The 21,840-nt window shown below is 44.4% G+C and overlaps 1 protein-coding gene across 3 annotated transcripts in view; it reads left to right on the top strand.

Annotated features, from left to right (window-relative positions):
• Positions 1–2,352: 2,352 nt before the first annotated feature.
• The window catches only part of SLC4A4 (solute carrier family 4 member 4), a 283,730-nt gene continuing 264,242 nt past the window's right edge, over positions 2,353–21,840 (top strand). Inside the window, exon 1 of one of the 3 annotated variants that reach the window (XM_040418121.1) lies at positions 2,353–2,469. The gene's annotated coding sequence lies outside the window, so the exon portion shown is untranslated. Of the gene's footprint in view, positions 2,470–2,655; positions 3,024–21,840 lie in introns of those variants that run through there. The other 2 variants (XM_040418118.1, XM_040418119.1) reach the window with 2 other exon arrangements.

The raw sequence follows: 21,840 nt of genomic DNA on the forward strand, positions 1-21,840 counted from the left end.
ATAGGACTCAGAGACGGTTGCCTGTAATGGTGAAGTAGGGAGCCATCTGTCCCTCACTTTACCATTCAGCTCCACACTGCTGCTCTGTGTAGGAAGAGCAATGCACACCAGGAATCAGCCTGTGATCCTCATACACAGCCCAACAGTGCAATGTGGGGCAGTATCCTGCCTACTGCTGGGGAGCACCGGGAGGAACTAGGTGAGTATTTATAGTTTTTTTTCTTTCTGTGAAAGGGACACGTATCTGGCCATAACTAGCATGAAGGGGCATGTAGGCATATCTAGTGTGACGTGGCACATTTGGGCAAAACTAGTGTAAAGGGGCACATGTGGCCATAACTATTGTAAAGGGGCACATTTGGGCATAACTACTGTTAAGGAGGCATAACATAATTACCGTGAAGGGGGCACATCTGGGAAAAACTACTGTGAAGGGGCTCATCTGGACATAACTACTGTGAAGGGGGCACATCTGGGCATAACTATTGTGAAGGGGGCACATATGGCCATAAATACTGTGAAGGGGGCACATCTGAGCATAACTATTGCGAAGGGGGCACATGTCTGCATAAATACTGTGAAGGGGGCACATGTCGGTATAAATACTGTGAAGGGGGTACATCTGAGCATAACTAATGTGAAGGGGGCACATGTGGACATAACTTGTTAAGGGGAACATGTAGAGATAACTTCTGTAAAGCGGGCACATCTGGGCATAACTACTGTGAAGGGGGCACATCTGAGCGTAACTACTCTGAAGGTGGCACATCTGGGTATAACTATTGTGAAGGGGTCACATGTGGGTATAACTTCTGTGAAGGGGGCACATCTGGACATACCTACTGTGAAGGGGCACATCTGAGCATAACTACCCTGAAGGGGGCACATCTGGGCATAACTATTGTGAAGGGGGCACAATAGGGCATACCTTTTGTGAAGGGGCACATGTGGGCATAACTACTATGAGGGGGCACAATGTGGGCATTGCTACTGTGAGGGTGCACATGTGGACATTAGTACAGTAAAGGGGGGCCATGTGGGCATTACTACTGTGAGGGGCACAATGTGGGCATGATTACTGTGAAGGGGCACAGTGTGGGCACTACTACTGTGACGTGGGAACAATGTGGGCATAAATATTCTGAAGTTGGCACATCTGGGTATAACTGTTGTGAAGGGGGCACATGCGGGCATAACTACTGTGAAGGGGGCACATGTGGGCATAACTACTGTGAAGGGGGCACATGTGGACATTACTTAAGGGGAACATGTAGGCATAACATCTGTGAAGGCAGCACTTCTAAGCATAACTATTGTGAAGGGGCACAACTGAGCATAGCTACTCTGAATGTGGCACATCTGGGCATAACTATTGTGAAGGGGTCACATGTGGGCATAACTTCTGTGAGGGGGCACAAATTGGGCATTGCTACTGTGAAGGGGGCACATGTGTGCATAACTACAGTGAAGGGGCACATATTTGGGCATAACTGACGGGGGAATATGTGGGCATAACTATTGTGAAGGGGTCACATGTGGGCATAACTTCTGTGAAGGGGGCACATGTGGGGATAACTACTGTGAGGGGGCACAAAGTGGGCATTGCTACTGTGAAGGGGGCACATGTGTGCATAACTACAGTGAAGGGGCACATATTTGGGCATAACTGACGGGGGAATATGTGGGCATAACTATTGTGAAGGAGGCACAGTATGGGCACTACTACTGTGATGGGGCACAATGTGGGCATAACTACTGTGAGGTGGCATACAGGGGGAATATTTACTATATGGGGCAGTAAGGGGGCTAGGTGGGATTGGGTGTGTATAGTTATGTTTTGGGCAGAGTTAGAGGCATGGCCTAATATGGCCTACGTGTGCCGCACATATTGTACCTCTTTATGCTTTTCAAAAGTTGAGAGGTACGCCTTAACGATTATTTCACCCAAGCTCTGAACTAAAAAGTGGGCATCGAATGAACTACTGTAACTACTTCTTACCATGCTTGTTATGTGACTTCATAAGGGCACTCTGTATCCTAGCAACATCAGCAGTTGGCACCACCACTGCAGCCCTACAGGGCAGTGTCAGCTAAAAAGTACCACCTGCTGGAACATCAGCCTGTGAAGCAGTAAGTGACTGTACACGTGCATCCTTGCTCGGTGACCTCACCCAGGTGACCTATGTGAATTAGTCACAGGTAGCAGGGAAACTTGCTTCCTCTCACCAGCACCACCTCCTCCATCCCTCCCGGCGCCCCCCACACTAAATAATTCATGGTTAATAAATACTAGATTGCCAGGGGAGGAGAAAAGGGAGGCATACACACTTGAAGCATTTCATCAGTTCACTCCAGCCACCACTGAGGCAACTTGAGAGGTGATCTGTCCCAAGAAGGCTGAGGAGGAAGCATGAAGGTCTGGGATCCTGTCAGCTGCTACAGGCTGTGTAACTAAACCAGGCTACAAAGGTAAATGTTTAATCTGTGTTCTAGAGAGAAGCTAGTGCAAGGACCAGGAGCTGTGCCCATATTATTACCTCCCTGCCCTGCCCAAGCCACTCCTTCCCTGCAATGTAACTCAATGAGGGAGGGAATAGTGAGGGGGGAGGAAGGCTCATGTCACTATTAAATGTGAAACCACAGGAGTCTCAATAGCAAAGCTGTAGTGTTCCCAAGGTTGTGCTTCATTCCCTCTACACCCTAATGCTTCACCTCGCCTTCACCGTACCCTCCTCAGTTCTGCTATATCATTCCTTCTCATAGTATTCCAAGTCTCCGACTCATTGCTGGCGGCAGGCAGGACAGTAGTTAGGACCTAGCCAGGAGAAGGGGGGCTCCCCTTGCCAAGTCAGTAGCAGCTGGTCCTGCTTGCTCTTCTGTTAGAGCTTCTTCCATGGTCTAAACCTGTTCAAACAGCTTCACTAGCGTTCCCCTATTACTCTCATCCCTCGCCTTGGAGCTACACGTGGATGTGACAAGAGGAGCAGGTTGTAGGACTGTGGTGACATCATACCAACTTCAAGGTAAGAGTGGTCCTCCTTACTACACCTGTAATCCTGTAGGAAAGTGCTCTCCATCCTCCGACTCGCCAGCCGTTGAGGAACTACTATTCTCAGCATGCTGGAAGTAGGAGTTATGCAACAACCACAGGTTGATGACAACTGTCTGTGTGCGTAGGACAGCTGCGACAACTCTTTACGAGGGTGAGAATGTGATCCAGCATACCTACAGATGTACCCAGCATTATCTTGACACTTGACCTGTTGTATTACTGTAATGTGCTTTTGTTGCGCTAATTGCGATATAGTATACGCTGTATGTCACAACACGTGATATTGTAGCAATAGCAACACTTCTTTAACACATATCGCATTATCTACTTAAAATTTCTATACGCGCACAATTGAGCGATATAGAATATTTCTAGGTACAGTAATAACTCATTATTTTGCTTACACGGGCTGATGGATCTGACAATAGTTCATTGCATGTTTTATTTGGTTGACTGTGATGTAAAATGATGGACTAAGAGCTCTGAGCAGGCACCATGCAGCACCAGCCACGCACCCTCCTCCTGGCACAGCAAGTGCAACCAGAGAGCAGGTGCCGACTGCTTCTAAATGACATGCTAGGCATGGGCGCTTAAAGATCATGTGCAGCGTAATACAGCTTTAGGGATCATGTGCAATACACTGCTACCTAGCCCTAATGCCCTGTAAGGCTCATTTAATATCAAAATAATACCAGCATACCGCAGCACGTCAGCCTTCGCAGGCAGAGGAAAGGGTTAAGATTTAAAGAGGCTTTGTGAGAAAGGCACAGTGGACCGAAACAAGGGTCCTTATAGGTTAGTAGGAGACCCATGAGGCATGTAGGACGCATACATAGGTCATGTGCAAGCTACCATAAGCCTGATGACTTCTCCTCGTAATAAAAGGCTTCATTATATGTGCACAGAGACTATAAAGAGCACAACTTTTCCGAGATCACATGCAGAACCCGTCCTGAATCCCACAGTTCAGTTTGCACAACGTTTCTCAAAGGTCAAAGATGTTCCATAAACTACGAAAAGTCTCAGTGTGCTGCTCGTTTTCTTGGATCTTACTGACAACTCCGACATGTAGTTGTTGGCTCCTGCAAAACTTAAAGGGGTATTCCAGCAGACTACATCCATCCACTGGATAGGTGGGAAATGTGAAAATGGTAGCAGACCAACCTCTAGGACACCTCATGATTAGTGTGGCTCTAAACACAGAACAGATGCAGATCTTTTCTACCTTATCTCTCCTGGTTTTGGCTCACAATCACTGACTTAAACACCGACGAGTGAATAAGGCTTTACTACGTATTTAGACTGCTGCTCCATACAAATGTCTCCTCATCATGGGGCAATCTGAGGTCTTCCATCCTATCAATCCCAAGAGTCAGACCCCCACCAATGTAACAGATGTCACCAGTGTTTAGGCAATACATGTTTTCTCCTGGAATACCCTTGAAAATCTGATGATCTCATTTCAAAGGTGCGTACAACGGGGAGACTGGACCTGGGTAGTCTTTTCATACCCGTAATGTGCCCTGGAACTGTCATTCAGCAATTTCAGAACTCCAGAGCTGACTCGATAGTGATAATTTTCATGTACAGTAGTGGTACTTACTATTAAGGCCTCATGCACACGACTGTATATATTTTGTGTTCCACCAAATACATACACCGTCTGTGTTGCATCTGCATTTTTGCAGACCCCTTGACTTCAATGGGTCTGTGGTCCGTATTGGCGACTAAGTATAAGACATGTTCTTTTTGTGGAACGGAAATACAGATGCGGTAAGTATGTCCATTCCGCAGCAAGATAGGGAGACTATGTATGTATTTTGTGTTTCACCAAATACATACACCGTCTGTGTTGCATCTGCATTTTTGCAGACCCCTTGACTTCAATGGGTCTGTGGTCCGTATTGGCGACTAAGTATAAGACATGTTCTTTTTGTAGAACGGAAATACAGATGCTTTAAGTATGTCCATTCCGCAACAAGATAGGGAGACTATGTCCGCAAAATGACTTTTATAGTCCACACATCACAGACACTACAAAACTTTGCATATAACCTCTTCTTAATGGACAGTGGTGGCACGGCTTTTTTTTGCAGAGATCGTGCGGTATATCAGATTGCAGTTTATAGTTCTCTACTGATGACTACTACAATAAAGGTCTGACTACTGCCGTCATCTACACCGTGACACCAGTGGACATCAAGGGCAGATCAGAACCGCTGAACTCCTTATGTTAACATCTAAAATAATTGAAACATGTTAGTAAAAAAGACTACGGGCTCGTGCTCACGGGCCGTAGTTTCTGTCCGCATCTGATCCATGTTTTTTGCCGATCGGATGCAGACCCATTCATTTCAATGGGGCTTCAAAAGGTCTATAATCAGTGGTCTCCAAATGTATGTAGTCGTTGTGGGTGTAGGGGGAGACCACAGGTTGGAAACCACTGGTTTATGGGTTAATGATTGAGAAAAGCCTTACTGTTAGCTTTCCGCATGTTAAGTAGTGAAAATGGTTGTGTCAGGTTCTCAGGAAGTCATTCTGCTTGCCAGTGATCTTCTTCAGTACAGTTTTTAAGAAGTTCGGTAGCTACCACACAAGTCAGTCTATGTGGATGCAAATTCCTTGTGTTGTATCAATGTGGTTTGCTGAATTGTCATGAACAGGTCATATTATCATTATATTAAAGGTATATTATGTACAGGTACAGTAGTTTTAGGATGGGCCTAGAAGCCATGAGCCTTCATGTGAGGTATCAGATGGAAGCTAAAAGGTCTGTTGTGTGTCATATTAATGAATTTAGGCTGATAGAATTGACGCTCCACAAATGTGAGTCTTAGGGCTCATGCACACGACCTTTGTTGTTTTGCGGTCCGTTTTTCACGGATCCGTTGTTCTATATCTGAGTTATTTTTTTCTCTGATTTAAGTCCTCTTCCGTTCTGTTATTGCACAAAACATATCCGTATGGTTTCCGTATTTGCTAAATTTTTGGCGGATTGGAAACGGAAACAGTAATTTATTAATCACCAAACATATGAGCAATATGGGCTGGGCAAAGCATTTCTACAGTATGGATCCGCAAAATACGGATGACATACGGATGTGTTCTGTGTGCGTTCCGTATTTCTTGCTGACCCATTGACTTGAATGGGGCCTCGGACAGTGATTTGCGGACAATAATAGGACATGCACTACTTTTTTGCGGAACGGCCATGCGGAGTAACTCCCGTATTTTCTACAGCCCCTTTGAAGTGAATGGTTCCGCATACGGTCCGCCATAAAAACGGAACGGAAGCGGAAAGAAAATACGTTTGTGTGCATGAGCCCTTACGAGGTGAATCTGGTATTAATGCAGACAGTTGTATGTTTCTGAACCCTTCTGTGGTAGATTTGTACTGAAGACTCATCATTAGGAGACCAGAATTAGATTTCCAAAATATCACAGACTGTCCTTTCTAATTAGGTTAATGTATAAGAATAGCAGCCAAATACAAAATAATCTGGAAAACAGTCACGTCTACGGCCCTCCTAACTCAGATAACCTGGATTAGCACATATGTTGTGAAGAAGACTGCTCCACTGGTTTCATTTATTTGGTTGTATACTATCAGATACACTACACTGCTGTTCAAATGGTTCAGTTCTTCCTATAGATATGCAAACCCCATTGTCTATGTGGATTGGCTGTGTTCGGTTTTTCTGATCCACTGTTAAGGCGGGTTTACACCGCACGATGTTACGATGTTGCGATTGTCGGAAAGGAGACATTCCTTCTTGACAGTCAGCTGCTCGTTCAGTGAAGGAGACCACTGCATTTACATGCAACGATCTCCCTCACAGTATGATACGATCGCTCGTCCCCATACAGAATCATTGTTTCTGGGCAGCAGATCTCTGTTTAGACCAGGAACGATGATAGATGTGCCTGCACGAACAATAGGATAACCCGATGAACAAACATTTTGCTCCTTCGTCGGGTGAGCGGCGGCACATTTAGATGGGCAGATTGTTGGGAATGAGCATTTGCAGAAACGTTCATTCCCGATAACCTGCCCGAAAATCGGGCAGTCTAAGTCCACCTTTAGGGTCCTATTACACTTGCAGATGAAGCAGGCGATTGTCAGGAAGGAAGAATACCTTCCTGACAATTGCCTGCATGCTAGGGTAGGAGACTGCTGCTATTACATGCAGCGATCTCCTCCTCAGTATGGTGAGGAGCGATTGCTTATGCCATCGCTCATCCCCATACTTAATCACTGCCAGCAGCAGATAGTGGTTACACGGCACGATCTGCCTGAACGCTTGTTAGGGATAATCTGAGCGATTATCTTCAGGTGTAATAGGGCCTTCAGACTGAGATGAGCGTCATCCGTGGTGTCCAATGGCCGCTTACACCTCCTCCCTCCAACTGGTTAACTGAGCTAAATTAGCGTGTTATTAGGAAGATCAATGAGATAACTTCTGAACCATTTTCTCCCAGCAGTTATCTAATCTAAATGATCCCACCAGCAACATAATACATTAAACCTGCCAATCATAGAGTCTTAAAAATAACTCCTTGGAGCTTGTGCAGAGTTTGAATGCTGCCATACACTTGGTATTTTTCAAACTAAACGGATCAAATTTTGGGAAGACAGGAGTCTGCTATTTTATCCAACTTTATATCATGTGTATGGGCAACTAAACTTTTTGTAGTATGCCGAACAGTAGACTGCTTAGAGTATGACCACACGGTCAAGGTTCTGCTTGCCAAGATCAGCCAGAATTAGGAGTAGATCATAAGAGGAGAGAAAGTCTAAGGCTCAATTCACACCTGAGCGTTTTACAGCGCGTTCCTACGCGCTGTAAAACGCTCAACAAGGAGAAACCAATGCTTCCCTATGGGAATGGTTCTCACCTGGGCGTTTTACAGCGCGTACGATCGCGCTGTAAAACGCCCGACGCTCACACAAGTTCGGTAGCGTTTTTTTGGGCGCTTGTCGCGCGTTCCCGTACATAGACTTTCGGGAACGCGCGACACTGTGTGCACACTTGTCTCTGTATGCGCGCTTGTAAACGCCCGTACAATCGCGCATACAGAGCGCTCGTTTCAGAACGCTCAGGTGTGAACTGAGCCTAAGGCTGGGTTCACACTTGAGCGTTTTACAGCGCGTTCAAACGCGCTGTAAAACGCTCAACACATGAAAACCAATGCTTCCCTATGGCCCTGGTTCTCACTTGAGCGTTTTACAGCGCTGAAAAACGCGCTGTAAAATGCCCTACGCTCAAACAAGTACTTGAGCTTCTTTGGGGCGTTTTGACGCGCGTTTGTGGCCATAGGACATTGCAGTCAATCACACAAACGCGCGTCAAGCGCGCGTTTACTATTGCAAAAAACGCGCGTCAAAAACGCGCGTCAAAAACGCGCGTTAAACGCGCATATCAAAGACGCTCAGGTCTGAACCCAGCCTAAAGGACAAATACGACTTCTCATTTTTGAATCCACTCCTGATTTTGCTTCCAGAACTGCATACAGAAAACTGACTGCAAAATATAGAACATGCTGCGATTTTCATGCAACGCAAAAGTGATGCGTGAAAATTCATTGCCAGATTCAGTGCGGGCACAATGCATTCGCATCACGCATTGCACCCGCGTGGAAAACTCGCTTGACTGCAAGGGACCTTAGAGTATTGCTATTTATAAGGAATGGTGTGGAAAAAGCACCTGGATGGTTAAGGTTCACTATTTTGAATTAACAGGTAGCCCTAGCCTTCAGGAGTTCTCTCTGGTCTACTATATATATGCTTGCACTGAATATTTATTTGTGGTCGTCATTCCAGCTATCATCACATTACTTAGACATCTTTATGGATTTTAATAGTTCACTGAATGGGCCTGCAGATGGGTTGCCTCATCTAGGTCTTTGGCTCAGGATCCCATAGGCTACGTGGCTGGTGATATCTATGAATGTGATGTGGGGAGAAGAGCTGAGGAGTCCCTATCAGTTACACTGAAAGCCATATGGTGCTGTGTGTGTTCCTTCCTTTAAAGAATACATGATCTCAGTTCTGCAAGCCTGTCCACGTGTGAGTGACTTATGAACTTTGCTTTATTTAGTCCCTTCTCCAACACGGCTAAAAGAGAAGATGCCAACAGGGCCCTTTTCTGGATAGATTTCAACCCTGCAGCACACTGGTGTATAGGGGGTTCTTAGAAAGTTCAATCTGGTCTATTAATAGTCTATGCATGTACTGTATTACTATAATGTGTGTTTAAACAAATTAAAGACTTGGCAGATATGCTCCATATCACACATGTGACTTCCTGGGATGGAAGATTCTCTGGCTTGTATCCCCTTTTAAACTGTTAACCCAAAGAAGACTCCACAGTCTGACTTGGTGTAAAGGCCGTAGCGACAATTTATTAATAAAACAATAATTACCATGCATTGTACATATACCTTGTAACCATTGTAACATTAATCCAACATGTAAACTTTTCCTTCCCTTCCTGTCCCAGAACACTCCTATATGACGCGAAGGGGATCCTAGAAGGCAATCAAAGTAAACCATATTCGCCACTTGCGAACCTCCACTTATGATCCAGGTTTAATTCAACTTTACACTTGGCCGCACTCTCCGACCCAAGGGCACCAACTCCTTGAAATGATACCCCTGCAAGGCTATTAGCCTAAACAGGGTCCCCGAGCTTTCCATTCACCACAAACCTCATAGATGCACGCCGAAAGAGATAGAGCTATGCACCTATTCCAATTTTTTGCCTCCCAGGATCCCCCTCACCTCACCTATGCTCGTCCCTCCAAACCTTGAAAGCCACTTCCAGGCCATCTTGCAACCCCAATGTCCACAGGTCAATCCCCACATGATTCAGATGGACCCCATCACACCTCAAAAACATTGTTGACGCCTCTTCTAATTCTTTATGCCGCACAACAAAACCACTCTGTCGCCGTACAAAGCGGCCTACCTCCTTATTGACTTTCGCCGGAGCTTTGTTCAGTTTGTCAACCGACCTTGCAGACCGCCAAACCCGACGCGCCACTATGTCTGACCAAACCATTAACAATGAGGGAAACTCCACCTACAACCTAAGCAAGTCTAACTTGATGTCCCTAATGACGTCTCTGGATTGACTAATGCCCAAGTCTTTTCCACCTGCATGCAATACCACAATATCCGGAGGACGATCTAGAGAAACATAGAAACAAAATTCTGGAAGCACCCGTCCCCACAACAAACCGCGTAAGCCAATCCAACGAACCTGTAATTTGCTGGCCTTGAAACCCAATTGCCTTCCATTCCTGCGCACATCCACTCTTTGTGCTCCCCTATACACATAGAAATGATCAAAAATCCAGGCTAAGCACGGGGCGGACCCTGCAAAATATAAAATTAAAATGAACCCGATCAGGAACGTACAACCACAACAAGTACCGTCTCCCGCCCACAAAACATAATAATCTAAAAACTGCTACCCATTGTCTCACAATGCGACAGCAAATGAGGACGAATATAAGAACAAAAACAAGCAGACTCCCATCTACCTATATGCCGAACCACATCCTCTCCTAAACCCCATTTAGATGCCTCGGTTGCAGCTCCAATCCGAAAGGAGTGAGACGCAAACTCACTTGCCCTTAAACCTTCTGCCGCTAAGGACTTCTGAAAGACTGCCACGAACTGAAAACGAGACTGATGTATAAATAATGGCCCAGCAATATCTGGCCGCATGACCAAGAAATCCTCCACACACCAAACCGGGCACACAACCGACTCAGCTAACGGACGCAATACAAAACGCATACCTCTACCCTCTGGATCCGTTTTTGATCTACGCACAAAACATTGTAACCCTTCTATACACCGCAAAACGTCCTCACGCCGTAAACCGCCTACCCCCATTCTACTCCGTGCAACCAATTCGGACACTCTAAACGCGCCGAAAAAAGCTGTCTCCACAAAAGGTGTAAAATCTCGTACGAAACCGAGCGATGCTTATCCCTGGTAAGCGTGTTTCACCGATAACCCTTTAACGTTTGCCGCACAAAGAAACATTTGGATACGTCCGTCAGACCCCGCAGGCGCAACCAAAAGGCTACTGCCAACACCCTTTTTGAAACCACTGAATAAGACAAACCCGCACTAAATGCCAATCCCACAAAATAAATCAAAAGCGTCGGGAATTTATCTGCTGAATCACAACCCCCAACCTGCTCTATCAATCGTTCCCACTGAGACCACACTGAAGCGTAAGCTGACCACGTACCAGTACTCGCGGATTGCCTAATAAATGCTATGGAGACCCCAAGGCCACATTCCAGTGGAGACCCCAAGGCCATTGAGGACAAGGACGACCCCGCTCTTCCGGCTCTGGCACCAGTCGGCGAAAGCGGTCCCACTGAAAATGAGAAAGAGCATCAGCCACAGAATTCTCAACACCTGGAAAGTGTATAGCCACAAAACACGCATTTAAAACCTAACCCCACAACACCAAGTGTCGCAACAAGTGAATCACCGGTGGCGAACTTGCAGATTGCGCATTGATAGCTTGTACTACGCCCATGTTATCACAACAAAAACTCACTCGTCTATTCTGTAAACAATCCCCTCATAACTCAGTAGCCAAAACAATAGGAAACAGTACCAATAATGCCAAGTTAGTAAGGAAGCCCGCCCTGGGCCACTCTTCAGGCCACGACCCTGCACTCCATTGTCCCTGACAGAAAGCTCCATAGCCACAAGACCCTGGCACATCTGTGAAAAGCTCCAAATCAACATTAGAAATCTGCGATACCATCCATACCGATCTGCCGTTGAATTGAGCTAAAAATTGCTCTCATAACTCCAAATCAGCCCCTACTTCCGCAGACAACCGCACAAAATGAAAAGGAGCAGCTTTCCCCGCCGTAGCCATGGCCAAACGCCGGCAGAAAACCCTACCCATAGGCAAAATCCTACACGCGAAGTTAAGCTCACCCAATAACCACTGTACGCTGCGCAATTGGGCTTTTTTAACCCTCCGCAATCCAGCCACTTCAGCAACTAGGTCAGCCACTTTCTCTTCTGGCAAACTACATTCCATATTCACTGTATCAAAACCGAACTCCGAACGCCCCCGCAACGCGCTCCATCGTATGTAACAAAATAGAACAGATACGAGTGCCCACCGGCCAGAAAAATAAAGAGTCGTCCAAGTAGTTAAGAACGGAATCCCATCCTGACTCGTGCTTCACCACCCATTCCAGAAAAGAACTAAAAGTTTTGAACAACGAACAAGAAATTGTGCAACCTATAGGCAGACAACAATGTACATAGAATTGCCCCTCCAATTTGAAACCCAACAGGTGAAAACTATCCGGATGCATAGGTAGCAAGCGGAACGCCGCTTCTATATCAGTTTTTGCCAACAACGTACCTTGCCCTAAATGACGAACCCAAGCAACCGCTGCGTCAAACGACGTATATGACACAGAACAAAGCTCCTGGTCTATATCGTCAGAACAGGGTAGAACAAATAATGAATGAGATGAAACATGTTTGGCTCCTTCTTCGGTACCAGCCCCAATGGAGAGACACACAACCCTGGCAACGGCATTTGCGGAAACGGTCCCGCAACTCGAACCGCCCACACCTCTTTCTCGATCTTCTCCTTAACATCCCCCGGACTAGAAAACGCAGAAACTAAATTTAGAACGCTACCACCCGACTCAACTGAAGTACATGGAATGCGAAAACCCTCCACAAAATCTTTACGTAACAAATCTGCTGCCACCCTATTTGGATACCTATTTATAAAAGGAAGCATCTCGTTGACTCTCACTGGCGTCAGCCCTCTTCTGCATAGCCTCCTGTCCCTTTCCCCGCCTGAAACAACGGGTAAGGCTATGGGCACCGCCACACCCGGAGCATTCGTGCTTAAAACGGCAGTCAGAAAGGAACTTACAGTACCCTTCTTTAAACTGCCAGCAACAACCTTTTCTCCCGCCGGAAGGAGACTCTGTTGCCGAAGCACCCCCTGATGCCCCTCGAAAGGGCTGAACACCCCATTTAAGAGCTGCCATAATCTGCATCCACAAACGAATATCCGTATGGTCCCATCGTATACTTGGCAGAATAGCCTTACACCCCTCTATATACCCTGTAAGCTTCTCCTATCGAATCCATGTAACCAAAAAGCACTGAACAATGTTCCCGCTCTATTTCCCCGACTACACTCGCCAGTATTGCAAAGGCCTGCAAACAAATTCATAAATGTGCGTGGTATCACATAATACCGATGCCACTCCTCTTCTTCCTTTCTACTCTCATCCAGCTTCACCCTATCCAAATTAAACTTCTCTAACGGCAGCAACGAGAAGATCTCGACATATTCATCTTTATAAATCTTTTCCCTTACTTCAGGTTTCAAGTGGGCCCCCAATGGCCCCTCAAAACACACGTATACCTCGCCTCTCGCTGCATCCGCCAACCGTACCACATCTACTGTACCTGACTTCCCGCCACTAGTCGTCGCCTCAACAGCCGCTGCAACCGATGATGCCGCTGCCTCCGGCACTGAAACCACAGCAGCAGCGGCGCTCGCCACAGCAACCCCAGACAGGTCGACTGCAGTGGTCGCCCCCGATCTGGCCGGAACCGCCGATGTCCAAACTGCCGCAGGCGAAGCCACTGATCTGGCCCTGACCCGTGCCAACAACGCCGTAAACCCCTCAAGCAGTTCCTGCACCGCCCTATTGCCCTCACCAACCGCTGGCAATCCCACCGCAGACCTTTCTACTACTTCCCCACCTCCCCTTAAAGTACTCTCACCTGGCTGTCCCTGGGGGTGACTCCCAGCTGCCGCCGATCTCCGCGTCCCTGACTCCTGGACAATCCTGGAACCAACTGCCGCCACAGCCGGCTCAGCAGCAGTCTCCAATGTTGCCTCCCGACCATCTTCGCCTGCTTCCGATTCCTGGGTCAGTTCGCCTTCCTCCTCGGACCACCAAGGACCCAAGGAGCAGGATCACGATCCTCTTCACTCACCCGTCCTGGCCCACCAGCTAATGGCCACAATCTGTTGTCCGGCACCTCCTCACTGACAGCCCCTGCCACAGTGTAATCAGTCATGCTTGCTCCCACATGTGTCCCTCTGTGAGCTGCCGACCTCATAGGGGCGGAGCTGAAGCAGCCTCACTCTTCTCCCTGCACTATGAATGCCTCCGGCTCCCAGCAGGGGGCCTTAGCTTGCGGACCACATCCTGCTCGACCTGCACGTCGTCCTGGCCACCTGAACTGAAGGCTACCCGTCTACTCATCCTGGAGTCTACCCGCTGGACCTGCGCTGTGGCCCTGTCGCCAGGTAACTCCCTGGCTGGCTCCCTGCTATGGATCTCCTGCAGTGAGCCAGCCGCGTCAGCCATAGTGTTGAGCGCGAATATTCGAATTACGAATTTTAATTGCGAATATCGGCGCTTCGAGGATTTGCGAATATTTTGAATATAGTGCTATATATTTGTTTTTTGAATATTCGTCATTTTTTCCATCTGAACACATGATTCCTCCCTGCTACTTGCTTGTGGGCCGATGAGTCATTGGCCCACAAGCAACTTAAGCAGGGAGGAATCATTACTTCAGATGGAAAAAAATGCTGAATATTTTTAAAAAACTAATATATAGAACTATATCGAAAATAGTGCTATATATTCATTTTTTCGAATATTCGTCATTTTTTTCCATCTGAAGTCATGATTCCTCCCTGCTTAAGTTGCTTGACAAGCAACGTAAGCAGGGAGGAATCATAACTTCGGATAGAAAAAAATGACGAATATTCTAAAAAATGAATATATAGCACTATATTCTATAGTGCTATATATTCGTTTTTGACCCACGCCTGTATTGATCGCGTAATATTTGCATATTACGCGATCATTACCTTGCCGATTTAAAAAAATTTTTTTTTTAAAAAGTAGAAAATAACGAATATTCTAAAAAATATTCGCAAAATATCACAAATTCGAATATGACCCCTGCCGCTTATCACTAGTCAGCCATTCCACCCTCCTGCATGTTCAGGGAGACGGGGCGGGGGTTAACCCTTCTCTCTCCCTCAGAGCCCGACCGCCATACGGGAATCCTCCCAGCACGGCTGCGGGTAGCACTAGCTCCACAGCCCCACTGGAGGGTCCCTTAAGGGCCTCCCTAGGCCTCCCTAGGCGCTGCCGAACTCGGGGGGTAACATCAGGGCTCAACTTACTGCGCCACTGCCGACGAACTGCCCCCATGTAACGCCGCCTGCAGGGTCTCATGACCCCACTCTGGCCCATGATTAGCCGCCGCAGCCCTAACCTGCTCAAGTAGTGGGTTTGTAGAAGACCTAGTTCAAAACTGTCAACCTCAGTGTAATGCCTTTATAAACAGGCAAAACTAGCAGTGAAGTTAGACGTCAGTTCTAGACCATGGTAAGAATTCACAAACCTCACAGTGCTTTAGTGAGAAGCATTCCTGAAGGTATTGCGTTTCAGTCCTACAATTGAAATCAGTTGTCATTGTACATACTGGGCCAGTTCCAGCTCCATCTGGAAAGTAAAAGGCTTATCTTGTATTTTAGTCGGCTTTATGAAGTAGAAGTTTCATTGCTGCATAAATGTTTGAAGTCAGTTTGGTTGCATAATACCCTGAATCATAAGATGTATGTGAAGTAGTGACCTGAGTAGAAGTGTCAGATTGGATTGTGTTATTGTATCTAGAGGAGCTCAGTGTAATAGGCTGCATTATCCCATGAGAAAATTTACTCTCTGTGAGGTCCAGGCTAGTTCTCTGGCCAAATGAGATTAGTTTTTTGATCATTAAAACTTTGTGGCTTAAAGGTGTACTGTCTGCTGATCCCACATGACAGTTAATGGTGGGCAAATCCTCATTGCTCCAGAATTGTAGATTTTGTGTTTAGATCTTGAATCAGATGATCAGAATGTTGCTATTCCCGCCTGAATTTCTTCCTAGTATGAGCGAATTTGAAATAAGGCTGCACATAGACAATATGGCTTGGCAGCGAGATCTGTATCTATCTATCTATCTATCTATCTATCTATCTATCTATCTATCTATCTATCTATCATCTATCTATCTGTCATCTATCTCTATATCTATCTTCTATCTCTATATCTATCTATCATCTGTCTATTTATATCTATCTATCTATCTATCTATCTATCTCCTATCTATCTATCTATCTATCTATCTATCTATCTATCTCTCTATCTATCATCTATCTGTCTATCATCTACATTAATATTTTTCTCCATAATAGATAACAAATCAAATATAAAGATGCAATTATTAGTGTTAGTTGTTTCGAGCAATTTTGGATTGGTTCTACCGATATAATATCTATATGTAGGAAAAAGGCAGCACTCCAAGAAAATAAAATTAAAAAAACACTTTATTCACCTCAGTGGCAATGGCAAAGTTTCGGCTCTATATCAGAGTCTTTCTCAAGCTTGAGAAAGGCTCTGATATAGAGCCGAAACGTCGCCATTGCCACTGAGGTGAATAAAGTGTTTTTTTAATTTTCTTTTCTTGGAGTGCTGCCTTTTTCCTACCTATTGTTGTGGGATTGACTTTTCCCAGTGGGCCGTGCACCCATTACCATTTTGAGGCTGTGCTGCCCCTTTTTTTCATTTTATATATATATATATATATATATATAAGGAATCGCCACACAACAGTGATGGTGAATAAGAGTTTAATGCATATCCCTGGACTGTTATCTATCTATCAATCTATATATTTATCTGTCTACCTCTCTATATGTCTGTTTTTCTATTGTGGGGATTCGCTCTGTTAGTTAGGAATAGCGGGTGCAGCACAGAGGCAAAGTACAAGTTCTTGGTTCAAAACATCAGTGTTTATTCACACGTGAAAGCAAAACAAAAACGCTTGGTGATCGTTCACATACATGAAAAGTTCATATACAAAACAGTCACCTTTTCTCCTGGGTGTTACTTTACACCCTGTTGGAAGTTCTGCCTTGTCAAGTCCACAGGCTGGCGTTAGGCGGCCTGTTCGCCCTCACAGGGGTCTGAGCCCTCCAGCCCGGCTCAAGCCGCAGATCCCAACACAGCCCTCAGATCACAGCACACAGACCTCCTGAGCTTCACTGTCAGATGGAGGTAATCCACTCCACCTGGCAGTGCTGACTGATTTTTATGCCTGGCAAAAACCAGCCTGGAACATGGGGAGTAGTCACCCACCCAGCACTTTGACTACTCCCAGTAAGAGCCGTCCCAGATCAGCTATTATAGCCATACTAAGTATCAAGGTGTCAAACAGCAACTGCTGCTGACACATAAAAACCGGCTCTTACTCCACCGAGGCCAGGAACCTCGGTGACACATACCTATCATCCACGATTATTCCTTGTACCTTCTTACACTATCTATTGATCTATCTATCTAATATCTATTAATTATCTATCTATATATCTATTTATCCGTCTATCTTATATCTATGTATCTATTATCTATCTATTATCTATCTCATATCTATCTATCTATCTCATATCAATTATCTATCTATCTATTATCTATCTATCTCAAATCTGCCTGTTTTGAGAAAATTTGGATTAGCTGGCTGTTTGATGGATTACTTATAAATTATTAAAAACAAAACCATCATAAAGACACATAATTGTATAGTTGAAAACAATGTATTGCAAACACCCTTATTCATTTTAAAGACATTATTTTAAGGTAATTTTCCGTAGTGACGATGAGTGCTGAGTTTGCCACATGTAAGAGTATGTCATAGTTTCAAGTATCATATCCCTGGTTTGGCTCGTGGATCCTTCTATTTGCATCCAGGGGGTTTTTGACCTCCTATCCTGCCATCTTTTAGTTTTGTCACACATTTCTGTTGTAAAATCTTTTTAATTGTTTGTGTGATTATAGCATGTATCTTTATTTTAGCTTTATTTGACTTGACACATGTCTCTTCCTGTTGCCCCAGTGTCTAGACGTCAGCAGAAAATAACAAGGTTTAGCTTCGCAAAAATATTTTTTGTCACCTCAGCATTTTTTGTTGTTGTGGTATTAGTTTGACAGATATGATAGTTTTTTCAGATTTTTTTCTAATATCGGGCTGCTGTGAAGCCCTGCTCCTATAGCACACGGTTGCACATTCAGAGCCCATTAGAACCAGTCATTGCAGACAGTTTCACACAGGGTAGGAAAAGCTGTGGCTGATTTCAAGTTGGTTTCCCAATAGATTCATGCCATATATTTTGTTAACAATTCAATATAATATTTACTGTTCTTAGTTAAAGAGTAACTAAACTTTTAATGAATTTTTTTTAAATGTCCCAAATGCTCTAAAATTACGGTAATTCTTCTAATATACAGTATTTATTGATTATTGATTTCCTGATTTCCTGTGCGCTTTAAATTCACTATTCTCCACATTGCTGACATCTAAGCGGTGTACGGAGTATGGACTGTGCACTCTATCAATGGGGCCGCAGAGAACGGAGTACGGGCAGGAGCTATCTATCTATCTCTCTCTCTCTCTATATCTATCTATCGCTATCTATCTATCTATCTATCTATCTATCTATCTATCTATCTATCTCTCTATATCTATCTATCGCTATCTATCTATCTATCTATCTATATCTATCTATCTCATATATCTATCGATCTCTGTATATCTATCTATCTATCTATCTATCATCTATCTACTCCGATTCTGACCTACCATATATCCTAGTTTTCCATATGAAGTTTCATTTTCACTCCTGTTACTGAATGCCACAGCTATTTCTTTTTACAAGACCTGTAATCACCCCAAATCTTTGTCTAATGTAATTCTGCACAGCACTATTATTTGAATATTTTATGTAAAACACTACACCATAGCGTAGGCACTTAGGGGGTCTTTATTAAGCTGAAATACGCGTATATTAGGCGTATTTCAGGCGCAGATTAAGGCGCAACAGCTAGATGGCCACTGTTTGGTATGGTTACCTCATCCACTTGATCTATCTTCATTCAGCAGGACCTGCACTGACGTCACCATTTATTTATATACACATATGGGGAGCGCGATGATGTCAGCGCAGGTCCTGCAAGAAGAAAGAAAACGATAAAGGTTGTGTATCCAAGTGGATGAGGGGAGTAATTTTTATAATTTTTTTTATTATTATTTTTTATTATTATTATTATTATTATTATTATTATTATTATTATTATTATTATACTTAGCATTCTGTATTAAAGAATGCTATTATTTTCCATTCTAGCCATGTTGTAATGGAAAAAAATAAAATCTACAGAACACCGAACCCAAACCCGAACTTCAGTGAAGAAGTTCAGGTCTGGGTACCAACGCAACATTCAGTTTTTGATCAAGCGCGTGCAAAACGCATTAAAACACTTTGCACTCGCGCAGAAAAAACTGAACAACCCAACGCAATCGCAGACAAAACTGACTGAAATTGCACACGCCACGCATCGGGACCTCTTCCTCGACTCCTGTGTGAAAGGGGCCTTAGAGTCTTCTGCTTCCCCTACATCTAGAGGAAAGAAGGTTTTACCACCAACATACAGCAGATGGTGTGGTTCTTTAGTATAAGACTAGTGAGACTATGGAACTCTCTACCACAAGATGATGTGATGGTGGATTGATTGAACAAGTTCAAGAAGGGTCTAGGTTATGGGTACCAGATTTATGGAGATCAGATGATGACTCAGGGATCTATTCTGATGGCCAGATTTGGAGATTTGGATTTTTTCTCTCTTAATATGGGAATTATAATCTTCTGGATCAGGCATGGCCAACCTGTGGCTCTCCAGCTGTTGTAAAACTACAACTCCCACCATGCCCTGCTGTAGGCTGATAGCTATAGGCAGTGTGGGCATACTGGGAGTTGTAGTTTTGCAACAGCTGGAGAGCCTCAGGTTGGCCATCCCTGTTCTGGATCAACACAGTAGGATTATAGGTTGGAATTGATGGACCTGTGTCTTTTTACTAACTTACCAATTATGTATCTATGTAGCAAAAATGGTGCTTTAGAACGGGTTAAGCAAAATATGCATCCTAAAACTCCATATATGAACTGTGACCTTTAATCACCTGGTCAGTCCAAAAACAGTCCATGATCCCATGAACACAATAAAGTTTTAAGCCATCCATTGTGAATCACCCCTGAGCACTCCTTAAGGGAGCTCTAGAATAATATGCAATTCTTGCTTTCTGTAAATGTTCAATATCTATCCCCACTTGGTCCACCTCTCTAAGATCTCTATGTGCTGGTGCCTTACCGCGCAACATACAATACAGGTGAGGGCATTGGCACAAAGTGTACTGTCCATACCTGCCCTGGTTACATCGTTCCTGCCTGTGAAGTTCTCCCGTTTTTCTATTTCATGTACAGCATATCTAAAGCGTACAAACATCTAAATTTCTTTGTGTAATGTAATACTGTGGTTTGATAGAGGCGTTTTCCTGCTGGAAGGTTTCATTATTTTAATATTTGTTACACACCATTTTATATATTTGCACTTCAATAGGTATCGATATAAAGCTTCAGCAATCAAAGCCTGGGAGGCTCCGCCAGATTTGCAGCAGAGCACAAGATATTCATTGAAGATATGCCTGCCCTCTCTTGACTTTACTGGTTCAATGTGCTTCCTCTGATAAGATACATTATATTACACTACGCTGTTGTACTTTGTCACCATTGAAAGTTGCTGCACTGGAATTGATATATTTTTTTAAGATAGCACCAGGTAGCGTGACTGTATGAATGTCAATTCTCGTTCCGCGCACAATTCAGCAAATCACAGCTAAAGGCTGGAGATGTCTGGTGAAATCCCACAGATAAATGAATGGGGGAATTCATTTTTTGGGGGAATGTTTTTTGTGTCATTTTTTAATCTGTGTTTCAGGGGTGTAGTTATAGGGGAAGCTGCTGTTTTGAGGCCCCAACTCCTAAGGGGCCCACCCAGGAGGAGGACTAAAAGAATTTATTGTCTGGGCCCCCTCAGCAATATTATAATATGAAATTATATACAGTATATCTGTGTGGGAAACGAACGGAACGACTGCGGGTTCTGGTCTAAGACAGTGATCTTGACCAGCCTCAGGAGTGGGGGTTGCACAGGAGGAGGGGGTTGCGTAGAAGTTGCTAGGGTGGGGCGTTCAAAAATTTGCTGTGGGGCCCAGTCATTTCTAATTACGTCACTGCTGTGTTTGGTTTGTGAAATAGTGTACAGTAATAATGTACTGGGCACAAGTGCGATGTGGTTTACTGCTATATAATTTGAAGTATACATAAGACTTGCCTGGCTTGGAGTTGCGACATTTGTGCAAATTTTGTGAATGTCACAGAAGATTGATGAGATTTAAAGAGAATGTGTCATCAGAAAATGACCTATTGTTTAAATCACGTTTTTATGTTAAACATATTTTTATAGCATTTTTGGTGATGTTATTTTTAATTTTCCAAGTCAACATCTATATTTAAACAAAAGCCATAAAATTCTGCAGTTTTCGCACTGGCCGCTAAGCCTAACAATAGGCGCCACTTCTTGGTCTGTACTGATCACTTTACCGCAGTTATATATTCTTCTAAACCTGCCTGGAATGATAAGGCTATATCACCTCTGTGTATAGATAAGACAGGATCCATCATTTACAACAGATGATTGTCAGAGCTTTATCTATTCTTTCCTTGTACAATGACCTCTGCACAGAGTTCCCCTCCTGACCAGTGTGTCTATGGCCCATGGAGCTGCCATAAAGCAGATAAAAT

Source organism: Bufo bufo, chromosome 2, assembly GCF_905171765.1.
Source record: "Bufo bufo chromosome 2, aBufBuf1.1, whole genome shotgun sequence".
NCBI classification, from domain to species: Eukaryota; Metazoa; Chordata; class Amphibia; order Anura; family Bufonidae; genus Bufo; species Bufo bufo.